General features: G+C 34.2%; 1 long non-coding RNA gene across 1 annotated transcript; it reads right to left on the bottom strand.

The window, feature by feature from the left end:
• Positions 1 to 12,295: 12,295 nt before the first annotated feature.
• On the bottom strand, positions 12,296 to 20,024 carry LOC138856861 (uncharacterized). The gene is made up of 2 exons (XR_011395828.1): positions 19,693 to 20,024; positions 12,296 to 13,826 (listed from the first exon to the last, which is right to left on the bottom strand). It is a non-coding gene; the product is annotated as an uncharacterized lncRNA (long non-coding RNA).
• Positions 20,025 to 21,707: the final 1,683 nt, after the last annotated feature.

Below are 21,707 nucleotides of genomic sequence, written 5' to 3'. Positions count from 1 at the left end.
GTTTGGGTCGGTAGGCCAGTATGTAAGTTTGCCCGTTGATAAAGTTTCACATCCATATTTTTGAACCGCTTTTAATAACTCCCTTCCTTTAATTGAGTGCGTTTCTGATATCAGGCACACGTCTAGTTTATTTATGTCCAGGATTGCCTTTACTTCTTGGTGATGATTGAGCAACCTATTTGCATTCCATGACATAATTTTAATTGTTTTAGCCATTAAGAGCTTCTTTTATATTTAGGTGCAGTCTTTTTAGTACTGCCCTCAAGTTTATTAACCCTTTTATTGATTTTAGAAAAAGAGTCTTCAAGGTTGGTCATTTTATCAAGAATGAGTTGAGTGGTTTGGGTAATATCCCCCTGTCTTTTGGTATCAATACCTTGCATTTCAGTACCTGTCGGAGCTACAGAGGCTACATTTTATTTTGAACGCTAGCAGTTATATTTATTACTGGTGCATCTTTTACAATATTTTTTGGGATATGTTTGTTCAAATGGGCTTATGAATCTTTTTATTTTTGATTTTTTGCAGCTCTTTGGCTACAACGCATCCCCTGTAATTTGCTGGATGGGGCTCTGCACAATTGACACATTTTACTCTTTGGTTGTGAGGTTTTTTACAATTTACTGTAAGATGATTGCCTGCACATTTAACACATCTTGGCCCTTTGCATCAATAATTTTGCGTGTGGCCTGTCATTTTTTACATGGGGGGACTAGTTTATTTCCTTTCATTGGTTGGATTTCCACTTTACACCCAAGTATATGACTTATTTTCATTATTTTGTCTATGTTTTCTTCGTTGCTAAATGTCAACATAAACATGTTCAATGGCGTTTTTTCTTTCCATGACAATTTATTGATAGTAGAGATAATTTTAATCCCTTTTTCAGCTAAAAATTATACAACAACGCTAGGTTTACATGAGCGGTGCAGGTTTTTAGACATTACCCTTACTGGTTTTTTTGTTTATTTTCATATGAATAAAAATTATTTTTTTTAAGTAGCTTAATTGCTTCTTTATGATCATTTGACTCTCTACAATTCATTTGACTGTTGAGTGGTTGATTAATTTCATTTGAAAGGAACTTTCATTTATATGTACCCATAATCCCATGAAAAAAGTCTGGTGTAGTCAGGTCAGGTAACCTTGGGGGCCAGCGTAAAGTGGAGTTTCTTGATATTAATTTATTTTCAAATTTTTGTTGGAGCTCCGCAATAACTGATCTGGCTATGTGTGCTGTTGCTCCATCTTGCTTGAATCAAACGCTACGTCTTCGACGCAGTTCTGGGTAAAGTACTCATTCAAAAACTCTAAATAACGGTGCTAATTGACAGTTACTGTTACATCGTTTTCTTCAAAGAAATAACGCCCGATAATGTGACTCCTTCTGGGTGAAGTTCCGTCTAGTGGATTATTTCTGAGTTTTATCCCCACCATATACGACAATTTTGCTTGTTTACATTTCCCTGTAGATCAAAATGGTCCTTATCAAACATAAATAGGCAATTTGTCAAGTTATTGTCTTCTTCGGACATTTCAATAATTTTTTTGCAAAATTCCAGGCGAGCAGGCGAATCTAGAGGCTTAACCATCTTTGTACGAGAACAGGTTTAAGTCATAATGAATTATCCGTTGTAATGACAGTCTGCAAACTCCAAGTTGCGCCGATAAGTTGAGAGTCGAAACTCTTAGATTTTCCTGAATTGGCGATGCAACAGCCGCGATTGTTTCTTGAACACGAACATACGGATCTCGATCGTAAGTTCTTCTTGTGATGCTTCCAGATTGGCCAAACCTGTTTACCAATCTCATAATGGTTCATCTATTAGGGGTAGTGCCGCCAAAATATATAAACCCTCTTTTCGTAATCCCAAGCATTCACTTTTAAAAATTTTAATAATAATATACCAAATAAAAAACAGTAAGTCGTAAGTTTTACATTCCATTACAATCGAATTTGGTATCATATTAACTTACTACTGCGATAACCTCTGCTAAATTACAGCTCTTTATTTTAATTTTGGGCAAATTTATAGGTTTTCGTTTAAAGGCGTTTTGTGGACGTGGCAGTGGTCCGATTACGCACATCTACGAACTCGGCCTTAACTTTTTACCACGAAATAAGTTTCATTGCGATATTTCAATTTTTATTCAAGTTACAGCTTCCACAGGCAGACAAACGAACGGAAAGACGGACATAAAACACAGTATCTATCTCAACTAGTTTAAGTTGATACAAACAACCGCTAGGTGAACAAAATTATTATACTCTATAGCAACATGTTGCAAGAGTATAAAAATCGCGGAAGTGACTTAAACCTTACGGCTTTGGACTGTCCATCTCGTTTTTAATAGATTGCCAATTTAATGACTTTTTCGACACCAGAGGAACTAGATTTCTAACAGGTGGTGAAATCAATGCAAATCATATACCATAGTCAATAAAGTCTGCGTTCACCCGACACATTTTTTTAGGTGAAGTAAAAACACGATGGAAATAGGTAATTCAGTTCAAATTTTCTGCATGTATTTCTTCTTAATATTCTAAGTTCAAAATGCAAAAACAAAAATGTGTATTTCTATTTTCATTTTTGTGATGGGCAAACTATTGGAAGAACGTATTCTTCTGTCCAGTGTGTCGTAAACAATTTTTAAAAAAACCGAAATTTTAACGTCAAAACCGCGATCTGGCCGTCCGAAAATATTATAAGCCCGATAAGAACGGAAAATAATAAATATGGTGAAAGTTAACCCGCGAATTACGTCCACAAAGATTATTGAAAACTTAAATATAACTATTAAAAAAAACAATTTGTGCCGAAACTGCTAGAAAACTTTTACGAAAAGCTGGATATCATGGTAAAGTCGCTCGAAAGAAACCATATATTTCACATGTAAACCGGCGAAAGCGCATAGAATTTTCTCATAATTATATAAATAAGTCGCCGGAATTCTGGAGACAAATATTATTTTCGGATGAAAATAAATTTTGCATTTTTGGCATAAAAGGTGGACAAATTGTGTGGCGCAAGTCAGGAACTGCTGGGTGGTGTGGGTCAGCTTGAATTTATTGAATCCACAATGGATAAATGGGGTTATTTGAACATTTTAAAAATCAATTTGAAACAAAGTGCAGAGAATCTTGGATTATCTTCGACGTTTTGGTTCCAACAAGATAATGACCCGAAGCATACTGCGGAAATAGTTAAACTTTGGCTTTTGTACAATGCTCCTAGACAACTTAAAACGCCCCCTCAATCACCTGACCTCAATCCTATTGAGCATCTATGGGATCTTTATTGTCATTATGTTTGAAAAAGAAATGTTAAGTCTGAAAACTTTAGCTCGAAATTGAGACACAAATACTATCATGATATCTATGAACTCTGTCATATGCAGGGGTGGGCATTGCCGCAATTAAATGACTCGCTCAAAATGAAATTGTGTTGGTGCGTTTACTGTGTGACCATGCGCATGAAAAATAAAAAATTATCAATCTGTTTGCAGAAGTCGAATGAGCGCGTATATTTTTATTAGTACAGGTTGAGTGGCAATTATATTATAGTTGGACAATTTGGTATTACAAAAGGCATAGAATAAGAAAAATTACATAAATAAAATGTGTACCTCCTTCCGCACCAACCTATTCAGTCCACTGCGTGGATAACATGATACGAAACTCTTTGAATCGAGAGTCAAAGTTCAAATTTTTTATAACATTTGACAGTGGTGCCACTAAGGAAAGAAATAAGTTTTGAGATTTTTTAGTATATTTCTAGAGTACTTTTTGGTTCCCATTTTAGAGATAAATATGCGGTCCAAATATATATGTACATGTATATTTTAATCACAAATTATTTTCAAAATTAACTTTTAAAGTTCAATTTAACAAATTATATAAATATTTCAAAACACTTACAAGTTTTAAATAACCTAAACATGAACTTTACATGTTTTTTATATACTCAATAAACAAATATATTTTGATAATTTATTCGGAAGTCAAAGTTTACATAACATTTGCGGGGAATTCTAACCAAAATATGTATATAGGTACTTTGGTAATTGGTACTGTTAAGCAAAACAATACTCTGCGACAAAATACCCGCTCTTTCTTAAAGACAAAACTATATTAAATAGCTTTAAATAAAGATTAGAAACACACGTAAAAGTCACTAAAAAATATGATCTCACAAATAATCCACTGATTTCGCATTTTATTCCGCCACTTTGTCCTATCATAAGTGCACGTTTTACGCTCTTCCTCTATGCGAACGACGAGCGACTACCACCTCTCTTGTACAACGTCATCGGATAGATACACACGCTATACACGACCCCATGTTTTACATAACGGCCTTATTTTTATATACTTGTACTAGTTTTTTGTTAAAATATAAATATATATTATATAAAATTGTAAACTCCATTAAAAAAACAAAAAAGAACTGAATACAGTCCGGTTCGTTAGTGAAGGTTATATTGTCTACGGTGTGTGGTGAGATAAAAATGTGGTAATCATATGCTTGCATATACTTGTATGCATAAATAAAAACAAGTGTATAGTGAACAAACAAGTGTGGTAGAAATGAATATACAGATAAAAAAAAGTGCCGAAAAATAAATATACATATTATTTATACAAAAAGTGCGGTGAAAATAAATATACGCATACATAACAATAAAGTTGGTTTATGAAACTACTATATAAATATACAACAATAAAAATATAAAATAGTGCAAACATATTTACATAAAGTCTGTGCAAAGGTTAAGGGCAAAAATATAAATCATTTCAAACCCCGAGCCCTATTATTGAACACAATATATACATACCAGCATAATTAAATAATAACCGATCTCGAAATCAAATACAAATCACAAAATACAAATATAAAAAACTAAGGAACCTATCTACGGAACAAAGAAAAACAAAAGCAAGCTAGAACGGTAGAAAGGAGGGAACGGATTTATCTGCATTGGCACATCCTACACGTACACACACATATAAAACCCCCAAATACCCTTGAGGCGGTACAAAGTAACTCGTATCGATTCCACTTACTATTACTTATTTATTTGCATATATGTGTGTTGACAGTTAAAGTTTAACTTGCTAAAAACTGTATTAAAATCGGCTAATATTTTAATATGACCGTTGCGGCCAATTGTTTTAATGTACGGTTAATTTCCGGGTTAACCAAAACAGTTTGGTGGATTATCTACATCCATATATACAATATATAATACAATGACATATATGTATATACAAGTACATAAAAATAATTCATACATATTTATATATATAAAAAGAAAGCCTGTACATGCTTACCTTTGTGTATCTAAACACACAAAATTTAACAAACACTAAATATTATATAATAATCAGAAAAGAAATTTTCAATTACATAATGTGGTCAAGTCCGGCAATACCCTTATGCTTAATAAATCATAACCAGTAATTAAATAGATACTCAATTTATTGGGGATCACCCACCATTGACTTAGAATTGAAACTCGCTTTATTTTAAAGAAAATTCCGTGTTTCGAAATATAATAAGTTTTGATTTATTCTGTAAAATAAGAACAATGTCTTTCGATTTTAACGAAATTAAAAAAGTTAGAAAATAACGCCTAACAACCAGGATTCCTGTTGAATGTTAAGTGATCGAGTGTGGATTTGCGAAAGATCCCGGCTGTCCTGTTGTCCATCATTTTTGTTGAGTTGGGTAGTGTATATTGAGTGTGTTGTCATCGACTTTGGTGTTTTCAAATTTGTGGTGTATTGGTGATTATGTGATGGGCAGTATTAGGGTGCGCCAGTTTTTGTAGAGAAGAGTGGTGTATTTAATTACTGAGGCTTAGCTCATTTAAATATCCTGGGCCCCCTAGTCGAATATTTTGCCCAGTATTGCACATATTTGCAGTAAACGTTCCAGGTATCTCGGTGTACTGCTGTTGGAATAGTAAAGCGCGCAGCATGCATGAAGATGTAGTAGTGGTATATCTATATTTATTTGCGCTTATTCATTAGTTGGTTGTGACGACTTATTATTAGATTATATATTTATACTCTCGCAACCTGTTGCTATAGAGTATAATAGTTTTGTTCACTTAACGGTTGTTTGTATCACCTAAAACTAATCGAGTTAGATATAGGGTTATATATACATAAATGATCAGGATGAAGAGACGAGTTGAAATCCGGGTGACTGTCTGTCCGTCCGTCCGTCCGTCCGTCCGTCCGTGCAAGCTCTAACTTGAGTAAAAATTGAGATATCTTTATGAAACTTGGTAGACATGTTTCTTGGTACCGTGAGATGGTTGGTATTGCAGATGGGCGTAATCGGACCACTGCCACGCCCACAAAACGCCATTAATCAAAAACAAATAACTTTCCATAACTAAGCTCCGCAATAAGATACAAGACTGTTATTTGGTACACAGGATCACATTAGGGAGGGGCATCTGCAGTTAAAACTTTTTTTAAAAAGTGGGCGTGGTCCCGCCTCTAATAGGTTTAATGTGCATATCTCCTAAACCGCTAATGCTATAATAACAAAATTCACTAGAAGCAAAGTTTTTAGCACTTCTATTGACGGTGTGAAAATAGTTGAAATCGGGTGGCAACTTCGCCCACTCCCCATATAACGGTACTGTTAAAAACTACTAAAAGCGCGATAAATCAAGCACTAAACACGCCAGAGACATTAAATTTTATCTCTGAGATGGTATAAATTGGCTTTATAGGAACCGCGTTCAAAATTAGTCAGTGGGCGTGGCACAGCCCACTTTTAGGTGAAAACCCATATCTTGAGATCTGCTCAACCGATTTCAACCAAATTGCGGTGCATAACGTTCTTTTCATGTTTCTATGTCATAGTGCGAAAATGGGCGAAATCGCACTACAACCACGCTTACTTCCCATGTAACACCATTTTTACATCCATCTGATTCTTTCACTTTCCACTATGCAAATCAGGTAACAATGATTATATCGGGGTAAAACTTTGCGTGAATAATGCAATTAAAGTATGCCACCTTGCGGCCAAAAATTGTCTAAATCGAACCAAAACTGTTCAAACCCCTAAGTACTAAATATGTGGACCCCAGTGCCTATAGTTGACCTTCTACCGAAAATATCAGTCAATCCACAAAGAAATCTCAAACGAGTATACCATTTGACTTTGCGAGAGTATAAAATGTTCGGTAACATCCGAACTTAGCCCTTCCTTACTTGTTTTTGTTTATTAATGTTATTGGCGGTTATTTACTATTTCTTTTTATCAGATAGCGACTCCGCGCCTGGCTCAGATATGGCCAGAATGGGTGTTCCTTTGAAACCTTTGAAGAGGGATCTTGCGAGAGTGGGGTTTGTGATTTTCGCTCACTTTTTTGAAGTGAGATTTGCAACTTTTACAAGTGTTTCCCATAAACTAACCGTATGATGAGCGCTAGTATAGGTACGATAATTGAGATCTTTATCTACCACTATAGTACGAGAGTAGCCAAGAATCGGGAGATTCGCATATCGCTTAAATGTTTGAGAATGGTGACCATTTTTCTGAGTGAAGAAGAATCATAATTTTCGCTTGTATCATAATTGGCGAAAGCCATCCTGCGGGGTCGAAATCGTTATTGCGGATAATGCGGATACGGGCTCAGTAAGTGAAACTGGTCAGATATCGCATCCCATTGGACTCCCTGTGTTTTTGTTGTACTGTCCTTTTCGAATTTAAGAAACTTAGTGGACACAAATTTTTATATTGAAATATGTAGTAATATATTTTAATGATTTGGTTGTTATATAATTTATATATTTGTGTTTTTAACACTGGGGTTTTCAGAAGAAGCTCTGACTTGGTTTTTTGTGCCAATTTGTGGAGTGCTGCAATGGTGTGGCTTTAGTGGTAGTCGTACGACGTACCGGCCATTATTTGACCGCGTAGTTGTGGCTTTGTAGAAGTCTTCACAATACCGATCTTCTGGGGTTGTAATTGATATGAAGGGGCGTTTTTCTAACTCCCTAAATTTCCTCAATTGTGAATTAACGTATTCTTTAGAGTTTTCGTCAACTTGAGTTGTTGATGTGGAAACTGGTTCTGTAACTAGTCCACTGATAATCCAACCAAATATAGTGTTTTGGAATAGAAGGGTGGTTGAAATTCATTCAACACCTTCAAGTATTATTATTCGGTATGAGGTCGCTGTCTATTAGAATATCTATTTGAGCGGAAGTGTTGCAGTTGGGATCTGCCAGCTTTAGGTATGACATTTTGAAAAACGTTTGCCAATGCTTGCTATTTATGTAATAGCTTGTTAATAAGTTGCGGTAGAACTATAGCTTCTGCTACAATTCGCTAATCCGCTTGGGGGAAAATTAGGGTAATGGGGCAGATTTTATTTGAGTTTTGGACTACTCTTCCGCACATTCCCGTAATTTCTAAATTTTATTGTTTTGTTAGCAGTTTTAGCCCATTTTGTGCCTTAGACACTATGAAAGATCGTTGTGATCCTTGATCTAAATAATTCTCCTCGGTATTCGATGGAGAATAGTAGTACTCTACTTTGGTTTTTGCTGTATAGCGTTTGAGTTTTCCATACCTTTGAGCAGCATGGTGCTTCTTGGCAATTTTCGAGATTTTGGGTTTTGGGGGTTTTTGTTACTAAACATGTGGTTCTTTATGTAAAGGGTGTTTTTTTCAAGGTATAGAACTTTGTGCAATTTTATTTCGAAAATAATGGTTCCGCATTTGGAGTAAAGCTAATCCTCAAGTGTATGTCGAAACACCGTTACATTCTGAAAAACTGACTCATCGGTGCGCTTTATGGGCTGGTGGAATCATTGGTCCGTACGACTTCAAAAGCGATGTTGGCCAGAACGTTATAGTCAATAGTGATCGGTATAGAGCCATGATTACTAACTTTTTCATTCCTGAATTGAACAACCATGATGTCCAGGAGCTGTGGTTCCAACAAGATGGCGCAACATGTCACACAGCTCGTGCCACAATCGATTTATTGAAAGACACTTTTGGTGACCGCCTAATTTCACATTTTGGACCTGTGAATTGGCCTCCAAGATCTTGTGATTGAACACCGCTCGATTACTTTCTGTGGGGTTATGTAAAGTCGTTGGTCTATGCGCATAAGCTTAGTTATTGCCGATATACGGCCACAAATGTTGGAAAAAGTCATCGAAAATAGGATTATCTTTCGGATAAATAAAATTCATGTCAATTGAATAATCCATCGTTGTTTTATTGCAATTTATAGTTCTATGCCTCTAAAAAAACACCCGTTTTAAGAGCTTTGGGTGGTGTCTTTTGTGACAATATAAGCAATTGAATTTACTTTTGCAGTTTTTATATGTATGTGCATGTGACAAGCAATTTGTACAAAGTCTTTTTGATCATACAAAATTATTTCGTTCGTTAACTTTTAAGTTTATAAACTTTTCGCAAGATTGTAGTTTTTGCTCTCTTGTGCACAGTTCGCAAGACGTATGTTTATTATTTTGTAAAAGCTTCTGTTTAATTTGTTCTTGCTACTAGCTTGGGGTCTATTGAAGCTTCTTTTTAGGCCGTGTTGAACAATTTTTGTTTTAATTAGTTTTTTGTCTACCCTTTCAGCGCTTTCGTACTTGGTAGTTAGAAAGTCGTTCATTTCTTACCAGCTATCTGTGGGAATATTCTGTGTTGATAAAACCGACAAACAGTTTGAAACAGTGGATTGTAGTCTTATAAATTCTTCGCTAGTTTCTTTTTGAATCTTATGTAGGCAAGTTGATTAGTATCGTTACTTGTTTATCGACCAATATTCTTTCATTTTCATATCTTGCTTTCAGAGCTTCCCAAGCCAAATTAAAATTGTCGTCATTTAGTGCGAACTATTTTACTATTGGGCCTGCTTTACCTTTAGTTTTGTATCGGAGGTGATACAATTTTTGTGCTTTTGATAATTTTGGATGGGTGATGTATACGGCTGTAAACATGTCCCGGAAGGACGGTCAATCTTCATAACCTCCATTGAATATGTCTGTGTCACATTCGGGCACCTCGAAATGGATATCTGAACTTGTCTCCTGACTTTGAGTTTGTGGCAGCACTACTCTCGGATGTGGAGTAAGTGCAATAGCTTTTATTAGCTTTAATTGATCGGAGGTCATAGTTTTTGCAGCTTCATACTGGTCTAAGTAGTTTTCATAATTGACGAAAGGCGTCATGAGCCGCTTGAATACGAGTCCAAAAATTGTTAAAATTTTGCATTTTTATTTTTAGTAATGATTCAGAGTTGTCTTGAATTGGTGAAGATGGAAACCTAGTGCAGTATCTTATTAACCTGTCACTTTCTGAAATAAATATAGCAACCTGTTTTGAGCGTGTAGCTCCAGGCGTATGTTGTTTATTATCAACCTTTATCATTTTATTTATATGTTTAAATAAGTGCCAAAAAGAATTAAAATTTACTTAGTGCATACTGATTTGAATAAAGCAATAAAGTTTATTGTTCCTTTCGATAAATATGTATTTGTTATTTATATTATATTGGTAAAACCTTTATTAATACAGTTTCGTATTTACTTGCAATATTATTATTGTATTATGTACTACAATATATATTTTTTTTCTCATGACACCGCACTTTTAATTATTAATACTTTTTATGTGCTTATTTAGAAGAATGTAGGAACACATTAAGATATGGACTTGTTTGTACGCAGCTATGTGCTTTTGCAAATGAGAGCGCGTTGAAGAGATCAATGCGCTTTGTACATAAATATGCACGAATTGTTTGTGCGTATGTATGTATGTGACTATTTTTTTATGCAATTGAGAGCTCGTTGAAGGATCAATGCCCTTTAGTTTTGTATGCAATCCTGCTTGTTTTTGTTTGCCAAAGAACAAAGGGTATTGCCGGATAATTGCCTATGAAGACTTTGAATATATGTAAAATTGTATATACAAATATATGTATGCATATGTATGTAAGTATGTTGTTGGAAATATTTTTTTTTTATTATTATATTGTTTTTAATTCAGTGAATTTGTATTCACTTTAATGCTGTTGACTTACTTGCGAATTTTAAGTGTATATTTTTAGAAATTATTTTAAATTTTAATTTAATTAACCCCAGTGTAGAATAAAAGTAGATAAGCAAATTCTATGCTGTATGATTTTATGTAAACGTTCGTACTTATGTTCGCGATACGAAGAGAGCGCGAAACGAAATTGGAAATATGCAGGTTGAAATATCTAAAGCATTTTTGAGAAAAATAAACGAATTTATGATGCGCGACTGTACTAAGAAATTACCAATTGCCTTTGCCTAAAATTAATTATGTAAAATTATGCGAACGATAAAACGAAGACGTGCGATCGCGATTGCGATTTTATACAATTGAATTCTTTATTCCGATTTTTGGAATCGCTTAGCCTAAACTTAAGCTAACGGCTTAAACTAATGGTAATGTAAATATGTGCAAAAAAGAGGTAAGTATCATATGATTACATTTCTAACTTCCATTAATTATTGTAATAGATTAAGGTGAGTATTTTACATAGGGTTGTTAAGGGAAGTATTTTAATATAACAAAAGACTTTATAATTCAATTACACTATTTTAATAATTCCTTTTATATTTTAAATAAATTGAATATTTAAGTTAGTTCTAGTATTCATGAAGTCGCTTGAAGAAACACAGGTATTTCCTAATTGCAAATATGTATGTGTTTACAAGGTGCAATTCAAAAGTTTCAGGACTTTTATTAAAAAACGAATATTATTTGTTTTTTTTTGAAAAATTTATTACTCGCCTTCAAAATAGTCTCCTTCCGCCTGAATACAACGTTTTGCACGTTCAAGAAGGTTATCGAATGACTTTTTTAGGTCATTTGTCGGTATAGCGTTGAGGATGGCGGTCGTGGCCTTTTGGATGGCATCAACGTCAGCATAGCGATTTCCTTTCATGGCCAAATGTAGTTTTCCGAACAAATAAAAATTGCAGGGTGCCATATCAGGCGAATAGGGTGAATGGTTGATGATATGAATGCGATTTTTGTCACTTGAATATTGAATGCTGAGGTCTTTTTCGTGTTGTTTCAAAGTATGCGGGACAAATCGAGCACAAACCTTTCTGAGGCCCAAATTTTCTGTCAAAATACGATGCGGATATTGATAACTCCGATTCCATATATTTATGCGATGATTTCGGCTCTTTTTTAATGATTTCACGCACAACTCTCGTGTTTTTTTCGTTCACAACATCTTTTGGCCGGCCCGAACGTTCGTCGTCTTCCAAGTCCTCCCGTCCCTCTTGAAAACGTTTAAACCACTCGTGAATACGGCTACGGGATAGACAATCATCGCCATAAACTTGTTTCATCATTTGATGAGTTTTGGTAAAAGTCTTACCAAGTTTAAAACAAAACTTAATGCTGGCTCTTTGTTCGATGCTCATTTTCCGACCGACACTACAAATGTAATGTCACATGTAGCGCGATATCTCAGTTGTTATACAAGTCAGCTGTTATATAAAATTGATACGACAACACTGAAGAATACACAATTGAGGGGTAACAATTTCAGACAGATGGCGAGACTAGAAGCCGCGTTGTTTAAAAAGTCCTGGAAATATTGAAAATCCGGTATTTGAAATAACCAATTTTAATAAAGTAAGACAAAATGGAATGAATACGATCACTTTCATTTTCCTCAAGAGGCTGTTTTTAAGGATGTGTATTTCTATGTTTAATTCCTTGTTTTGATGATCGCGCCCGTTCTTTTGTTTTTATTTCTATTTTGTCTTTGGGTTTCGCGCCCGGTTTGTGTTTTATGTGGTTAAATTCTTTGTTTTTTTTTTTTGTTTTTGGCACGCACTTTATGTATGCGTGCTTGTCAATATGTTTTTTTCTTTTCTGCTTTTTGTATGTATTATTTTTCTTCGCTCTTTTGCATTATATTATATATACATATTTATATGTGTCAATGCACTATATTTGGTTTTTGCTCACACAATTTTAGTTATATATGTAAATATACATATATGTACTTTCTTGTTTTTTCTGTTATAACACCACTTTTTGTTTCACTGAAATCTTTTGTGCCACCACACTTCTATTTTTCGGTATATTTTGAATGTATGTACTTTTTGTGTAATCGCACTTTTTCATTTGTGCATATGTGACACTGCATCTTTTTTGTTTTATTTATTTAATTGTTATTTTGTGTTTTTTGTTCAGATACCGGGCTTTTTTGCACTGTAAACTTTTTTTCTTTTGTTAAAATCCCATAGTGCCTTTCACTAGGGCTCGAAGGACCATAATTAAATAGATACTCAATTTATTGGGGATCACCCACCACTGACTGAGAATTGAAACTCGCTTTATTTGAAAGAAAATTCCGTGCTTCGATATATAATAAATTTTGATTTATTCCGTAATATAAGACCAATGTCTACGCCTAACAACCAGGATCTCTGTTGTCGACAAAACGAATAAAAGCACCAAACTGTGGCCGTGTTGATTCAAGCGAATAAACGAAAATGTGGTTGCGGAGTGATGTTAAGTGATCGAGTGGGGATTTGCGAAAGATCCCGGCTGTGCTGCTATCCATCCTTTTTGTTGAGTTGGGTAGTGTACAGGTACGGTGTATTGTGTTGTGTGCGAGTGTGGTGTCATCGACTTTAGTGTTTTCAAATTTGTGGTGTATTAGTAATTATGTGATGGGCAGTATTAGGGTGCGCCAGTTTTTGCCGAGAAGAGTGGTGTGTTTAAACACTGAGGCTTAGCTCTTTTAAACAAGCAGGATTGCGCAAAATAAGTGAGCTAAAACAAATTGAAAAATTATATAAAAATTCAACGATAAACAAAAAAAAAATACATATATGCACGGTTATAACAAATACAGGATATGTTTATTCCGCAAAAGAAATTCGTATATACATAGATACACAATTTGACCAATAAATACAGGTAAGTTCATTTAATATGCATACGTATTTATACATATAAAAGTTTTCAAAAAAATTAAGCTATTTACAAAGAGATCAGTTGATCCCTCAGGTGGCAGCCCATCGACTTGGGAATACTTTACGTTAACGCCACGAAACTGCGGAAATTTCCCTTCTCTCTAGTGCAGGAGAAGTACAAATTTTTCCTGATAAATTAAGAAATTTAATTTTAACATTTTGTTATGATAAACAAATTTTATGTTTAAATTAATTATTTTGTTCTGGATCCGATTGCCCTTGTGGGCAAGCGCTTTCGAAATTCTTTTGCAATTGCAACTATTTCGTATATATGCTGTTATTTACAAAATTGTGCAAGACGAAAGAACATTTTTTTCTTCCGTATCTTTAAATTCATTTTTTTAGCTTTAACGTTTTTGTTAATATTTAACTAATAGTATCTTCATCAAGAAGAAAACAAATACAACATCTTTGAAAGCTGATAAATCCAATTTTGTAACACAATCAGTTTGTTATTTGACTCTCAATAAGCACATTAACTTACACAACGTTTAGAATTATGTAAAGCAATAAAGGATAATATTTCATTAACTTACATATCTACATACTAAGTATATTATATTTTATATACTTTTTGCATATACGCAACTAACCAAGTTATAAAGCGAATCATTTTTTTTTACATACATACACGAACGATACGAAAACAAAAGTGCATACCTGCACCTTATCAATTTTCTTTTCCCGCGTCCTTCCTACAGCGAAACTAATAAGGATATATATACATACACACGGCATAAAATTTGACTATGTCTGTATACCCTACATAGAGAGGGTACAATATTTAAAATTATTCCTAATAATAATAAGCCCCTTAAACTCAATAATAACAAAAAACTAACCGTTGCGGTACATATATAGGAATTATTAAAATTTTAAATTGAAATAAAATTTATTCGAAGAAAAGAACAATCGGTTTATGCAACAAAAAAGGAAAAAAAAATTAGTTATACTTTGTGCGAATAGCGCTTAATTAGTGGTACACACACAATTGTACATATATTCAAAGTTCATATCGGCACGTTTCTGGCAATACCCCTATGCAAACAAACCCAACGCCAATCCAACCACCAAGATCACACCACACATGACTACACACTATACACCAAACCGAAGGAAGTAAAAGAAAAAAAACGACGAGCGACCACCACCTCTCTTGCGCAACGTCATCAGATACATACGCCATACACGACACCCTCTTTACATCCGTAACGGCCTTCCTTTTGTACTCTCGGAACATGTTGCTACAGAGTATAATACAACAGTTTTGTTCACCTAACGGTTGTTTGTATCACCTAAAATTAATTGAGTTAGATAAAGGGTTATGTATATATAAATGATCAGGATGAAGATACGAGTTGAAATCCGGGTCTCTGTCTGTCCGTCCATCCCCAGATGGGCGTAACCGGACAACTGTCACGCCCACAAAACGCCAATAATCAATAACAAATAAATTGCCATAATTAAGCTCTACAATAACACACAATACTGTACTAAGTAACCCCCACTAAACTATATTAACAAAACTCATTAAGAACAAATTTTTTTAGCACCTCTATCGACGGTGTGAAAATGGATGACGGTTGGCAACTCCGCCCACTCCTCATAGAACGGTACTGTCAAAAACTACTAAAAGCGCGATAAATCAATCACTAAACTCTGGGACGGTATGAGATGATATTCTAGGAACCGCATTCAAAATTAGTCAGTGGGCGTGGCACCGCCCACTTTTAGGTGAAAGCCCATATTTTAGGATCTGCTTAGCCGATTTCAATCAATTTCCGTAGATAACATTCTTCCCATATTTCTATATTTTAGCGTGAAAACGAACGAAATCGGATTACAATCACGACTATTTCCTATCTAACACCATTTAGCTTCCATCAGAATTTTTCACTTTCCACTATGCAAATCACGCAACAATGATTGTATCATTCACTTTGCGTAAATAATGCGTTTAAAGTATGCCACCCTGTGACCAAAAATTGCCTAAATCCAACCAAAACTGTTCAAGCCCATAGGTACTGAATATGTGGACCCCACTGCCTATAGTTGACTTTTTACCGAAAATATCGGTCAATGTGTAAGATATCGTATTAAAATGATTATAATAAAGTAAATAAACAAAACTCTCGATAATAGTATGTTTTTGTGTCAAAAATGGACACTTGAAATAATTTCTCAGTCTTTAATCCTTGCAAGTTGCAAGAGTATAAAATGTTCGGTTACATCCGAAATTAGAAGTTCCTTACTTGTTATAAATATAAGATAATTATACTAGTTTCTTTTTATAAATAAAATTGTGAACTCCCTTTAAAACAAAAAAAAAAACTAAATACAGCCCGGTTCGTCAGTGAAGGTTAAAATGTCTACGGTGAGTGGTAACAAAGGTGGTGTATAATATACTTGCTCTTATAGCACATGCTAAGGTTTTGCCCAACCCTACTCATAAGTAACTACATTAACATGGGAAGGATCCATGTTTAAAATACGCCCATTAACTTGTGGACTCACAGGTGTAGTTGAATATTCTGCACCAAGTTGGGAACTAATGTTTTTTTTTTGAGAAAATTTCCTATTATAGTCCCTGTGGACTTTAGAGAAAGGTTTAATTCTCCAGCAATTAGGACATTTTGATTGCACAAGTCAGAAGTAAGAACTTCTTGAAAGAGCAGAATTTCTGTATAGAATCAAAATATTAATATTTACACATTTAAACAGAACGGCATCTATGCGGCCTGAATAAATTTTCTTTATAACCTTTGATTATACAAGGTGCGTTCCAAAGTAAACAGTAAAAAAGTAACAAAGTAAACTCTAGTGGCGCCATCTATATGTCGACTAGGGTATAGAGCTAGCAATACCATACTTGCATATATTATTATAATGCTTTGATTGCAGTTGTTTGTCCCCGTGCTATAAAATTATCCATAATGAAGAGTCCTTCTGCAATAGTAGCACGATTACGACATACATATATCGAAGCTCTAGGCATTCTGGGTCGAGTATGAACTATATACAACATTTTATGTGGCATCCTGACTTCTATGAATAGTTATTCCCTCAGTTGGAATAACTGGAAATTGATTTCTTTCAATTGAAATTTGTTCATTTCTTTTATATTGAAAATATTTCAAACCTTTTTTAATTGGTGGCCAAGAACTTTTTAGAGGATGAGGCTTCTTTGATCATGCTATCAAACCAACAGAAGGTTCAAAAAATTTAATCCACAGAGTTTTTGGAAAGGAACATTGGAAATCAATATGCATAAGTTGCCCAGTTATTCACTGTAGTCATATTTTTGGCACAGGTTTTTAATGTCAACTCATAGGGCAAACCCTGCGCTTGAGACATTTTGTTTCAGTTGGGATTCGACTGAGCTTAAGGGCATTGAAATTATTTGTCTCTTCATTGGACCAAAATAAATGTGTTGAATTTTGAAAACGAATTTTTGAATTGTTTCTGTAAGAGGTAACAATATTTGTGTTGAATTCATTGGTGGATAAGGTGTACCAAAACGATAAAACTGTCCTCTTATTTCCCTAGTACAAGACCGACTGTGGTTATGCTTTTGATAACACATTTAATTTTCTAAGTTGCTATGTAGAAATATAATTGTCAATGAAACTGTTGACACCAGGAAATGTCTGAGGATCTTGAAGGTTGATCCTAGGCGGATTATTAAGCCAATACATGAGGGAAACCGTTGAAACTGTTGAAACTCTACTCCCCAGTAAAAGGTTTTAAAAGAATGCTCTCCAAAAATACCGATATGATCTTTAAATAACTTTAAGATTTTTCGATAGCGGTAGTTAAAATATCTTGCTTAAGTAACCGCATCTGAATTAAGAAGATGATACCTTTCTTGAGTTGTTAAACTGTTGACTTCCTCTTCCGAAATATCTTTAGAACCAACAGTTTTAGAGAGAATAACCGAAAGCTTAACACACTCAAATTCAGCAGCTGATAAAGTGATAAAGAAGGTTGGAAGCCCAATTTGGCGAATCATAGTGATTGCCTTTTGTTTCTCAGCTTCCCACTGCGCAGGAGAGGATCCAACGCCTTTCAAAAAAAGAAAATTAATATTTAAAAAATCGTTTAATAGATTTTCAGCCGTAACTTTGATGTAACCTGAAAACTTGTTCCAAATGACAACTCTTCGGAATTATTATCTTGAATAATGTCAATTGGTTTTTATCCTTCCCCTGACGCTATAACTAAACGGTTATAGTCCAAGTTTTCCACAGAAATATTGTCCAAAAGGGTCTCTTGACCGTGCGAATATTATGGTCTGAGGGATTATCATGGGAAGTCTGTTCCGCTTGAAGAGATTGAATCAATCTGGCATATTAAATATAATCATGGATATATTCCAAACGCCTTCTTAAATGAATTTGTATTACATGAGGCTCATCAAAGGACTTCGGTAGAGATGTAATAATATTGCTAATAGAAATAAGTATATTAACAACAGCACCTTGATATCTGAAAGGACGGATTGTCATAAAAGGCAATCTAGGCATTTTTCAACTGGGGTTAAATCTTTTAAACAATCTAGTATTTCAGGAAAGTCAAAACCATTTCCTAAACATTTCTTTGGAATGATTTTTTTGGCAATTGCATTTTTGCAAGTTGCACAAAAATTGTAATTTCCATCTTTAGAAGAAAAATTTTGCATTAAAAAAGGCGGATGCAGCATTCGGGTGGCATTGCGCAATAGTTTCGAAATTTAGCTTGCGCACTTGGTGTGAAAACCATAATCCACCTCCGTTGCATTCCTTTCCTCTTATTTCTGAATATCTTCTTGCATGTTCTTACTGCGTTTGATCAGACATGCGCTCTAAATTCCTATACTCGGGATTTCTTTCTCAAAGTTCTCTACGACTTCGGGTATCTCTATGTCACTCTACTGTAGAAATGTATGAATTATTTAACCAGTTGTCTGGTATTTAACAGTTTTTTTAGTTTTAGGTTTCTTTTGTGTTCATCTTCTTTTCTTTTTCCTTTGAAATGAATTTAAAACTCCTTTTGGTCTTCGAGAATTTACTGTGTTTTATTTGTAACAACTAAAATCTACATAACGAAGTTGTGAATTTTCCCTTCTAGTCACACAACAGTATTTATAATTTGTTCAAGAGACCGTACCGCCGGATTTTCCCGCCTAGTTCTATGATGAACAGTATTTTTACTTTGCTCAACAGACCTTATGTCGGTATTTTCTTGCCGAGATCTATGTTCACGAGTATTTCTAATTTGCTCTTCAGAGCGAATTTGGAGATTTTCCCGCCTAGTCTTATGTTGAACAATATTTATAACTTGGTCAATAGACCGTACCTTTGGATTTTCTCTTACAATCCTATGTTAAACTGTATTTACACTTTTCTCAACAGACCTTACCTCGAAATTTTCTCGACGAGATCTATGTATTTCTACTTTGTTCTTCTTCTTCCTTGTCCTAAGTTGAACTTTATTGATATTTTGTTCGGACCGGCGTACTTCGGGATCTAATCTGCGATTAGCATGGCTTTCAATATTATGAGCTTACTAACTCTGTACAATGAGTTTGCCCGAAGAATTCGCATCCGTCTTTGATTTTCAAGCGACTTAGTGCAATTGATTTTTTACTTAACCTAGGCATTATTTATTTTTAAAAAATGGCTTACCAAAATATTTAAAATATAATAATTGTTTTCCGATTTACGATTTTTTGGATCCGTCCGTTCAGATGTTAAAAGTATGATTATACGCCCGCTCTGCTTTTGAAGTATTTTGATCCTTGTTATGGTTCTGATATTGCTCAGCTTGAACCCTTGTTATCGTGCTGTTACTGCTCTGTTGTCGAGGTTATTGAACCCTTTACATTGTTTTGACACTATCCGGTTACAAGCCGTTTTAGCCGTAAATCTTATGTCATAAACACAATATACAAGTTGTATATTTAATAGTATATAGTAAAACTGTTTGAGTAAAGCTACTTCTTTACTGCTTAAGGTATCTAACGTAACTAAAAATGTATACTCAGTGTACTTATAGTTATGGTATATGTATACACATGAACCTACAAGTATGTACAACAAACAATAGATATTCTTTACCATAATACAATATATAATATTTAGATACATATTTTTCTTAGAAATTTGTAATTTGTTTCATTGCATTGCAACTTGGAAATTATAAGCTGGGAAACCCCTTCCGTAAATTGCATTTGTTTAACTCTTTCTAAAACAGTGACAGCTACCTATTTTGGAACCTCTTCCCAGGTCTTACGAATATCTGCTTGATACATATAATATGTACATATGTACGTGGATCATGTACTCGTATGTATGTGTATTTACCTAAACTAACGGCGCTAGGTAAACTCCGGTTTTTCTTAAAAATCACAACAAAAACTTGTATTCATCTATGTGTTTACATACGAGTATATGTACACGTTTGTATGAATCTACTTAAAAATGTAATTTTGTTCAGATAAAAGTTCATTTCATGAACTTTATATTATAATGCGTCGCAAAACTGAAATAATTGATTATAGCATTTAAACAGCTGGAGTCACAGTTTATCTATTAACACATCTTAATGTGGAGCTTTAATAGGGAAAGTACGAGTATTGACCCGATGTAACCACTTTATGCCTTCAGGGCACAGTGATATCATTAAAATATCTTACAAATTGCCCGATATTTTCGGTATAAAGTCACTGCCCATATATTGGATATCTGTGGGCTTGTGAAGATACTTAGAAGATACTAGATCGATATATTTGGCATAAAGTTAGTATAAAGTATAATAGTATAAAGTCTAAAATATAATAATGGAAATCAATATGTATGCTATTTGGGAATCGCTTTTACATATTTTCTGCATTAAACTGAAGTATATCCAATATTATATGTTGACTTAATTTAGCTAAGATATCATACATATCGACTTATATGAGCCAATTATAATGCACGACTTCTTCTGTTAGCAGTCTAATTTATTCTGTCTGTCGCTTTTATATTATTTTGCTCATCATGCTCAGCTTCATTATTAATGAGTGAACCGACTTCCAAAGGTCCGCATTACTGTTGCCGCCAAAGGGAAAGATAAAAATCAGTTAGTCACTCAATGTTACCCCACAGTGTTGTTGCAGCTTAACTGACTAATAATACTCCAACCAAAACAGGTTTTATGCTGTGATTACACTCACTATTTTTGTTGTGGCGGCGCTGAATGATAACTATATCCTATTGGGCGCAAAGTAAGTCACTCATAGTAAAAAGAGAATTTCGCATATCACCACAACTACCCACTTGTTAAGTCCAGATCATCGTGCGGGAGTCTATTTAAACACTTCACAAATTTTAATTATCATAATTGTTTGCAACTTTGGCGGCTTGTTAAGCATAATTGAGCATAATTTACACGGTTTTACCATTTAAATATCTGTAATTCAAATAGCTATAGTACAAATCGTTAATTTGTTACAATTTCAACTTGCAAATGTAATGAAAAATAATTTATAATTTGCTTCAATGACATTTAAAATTGGTTTACAGTTTGATTACCTAACGATACAATAATATATTTTGGTATTTTGTTTATATGTAATAATACAATATACAATACGAATAGCTTAAGACAAGGCGTTATATTAATTTATTACAGATTTTATTTTTTGTTGTTCTTGTAA

The sequence above is a fragment of the Bactrocera oleae genome, chromosome 4, assembly GCF_042242935.1.
Source record: "Bactrocera oleae isolate idBacOlea1 chromosome 4, idBacOlea1, whole genome shotgun sequence".
Classification (NCBI taxonomy): domain Eukaryota; kingdom Metazoa; phylum Arthropoda; class Insecta; order Diptera; family Tephritidae; genus Bactrocera; species Bactrocera oleae.
The sequence above is the reverse complement of the archived record's forward strand: the minus strand, read 5'-3'. Positions and strand labels throughout refer to the sequence as shown.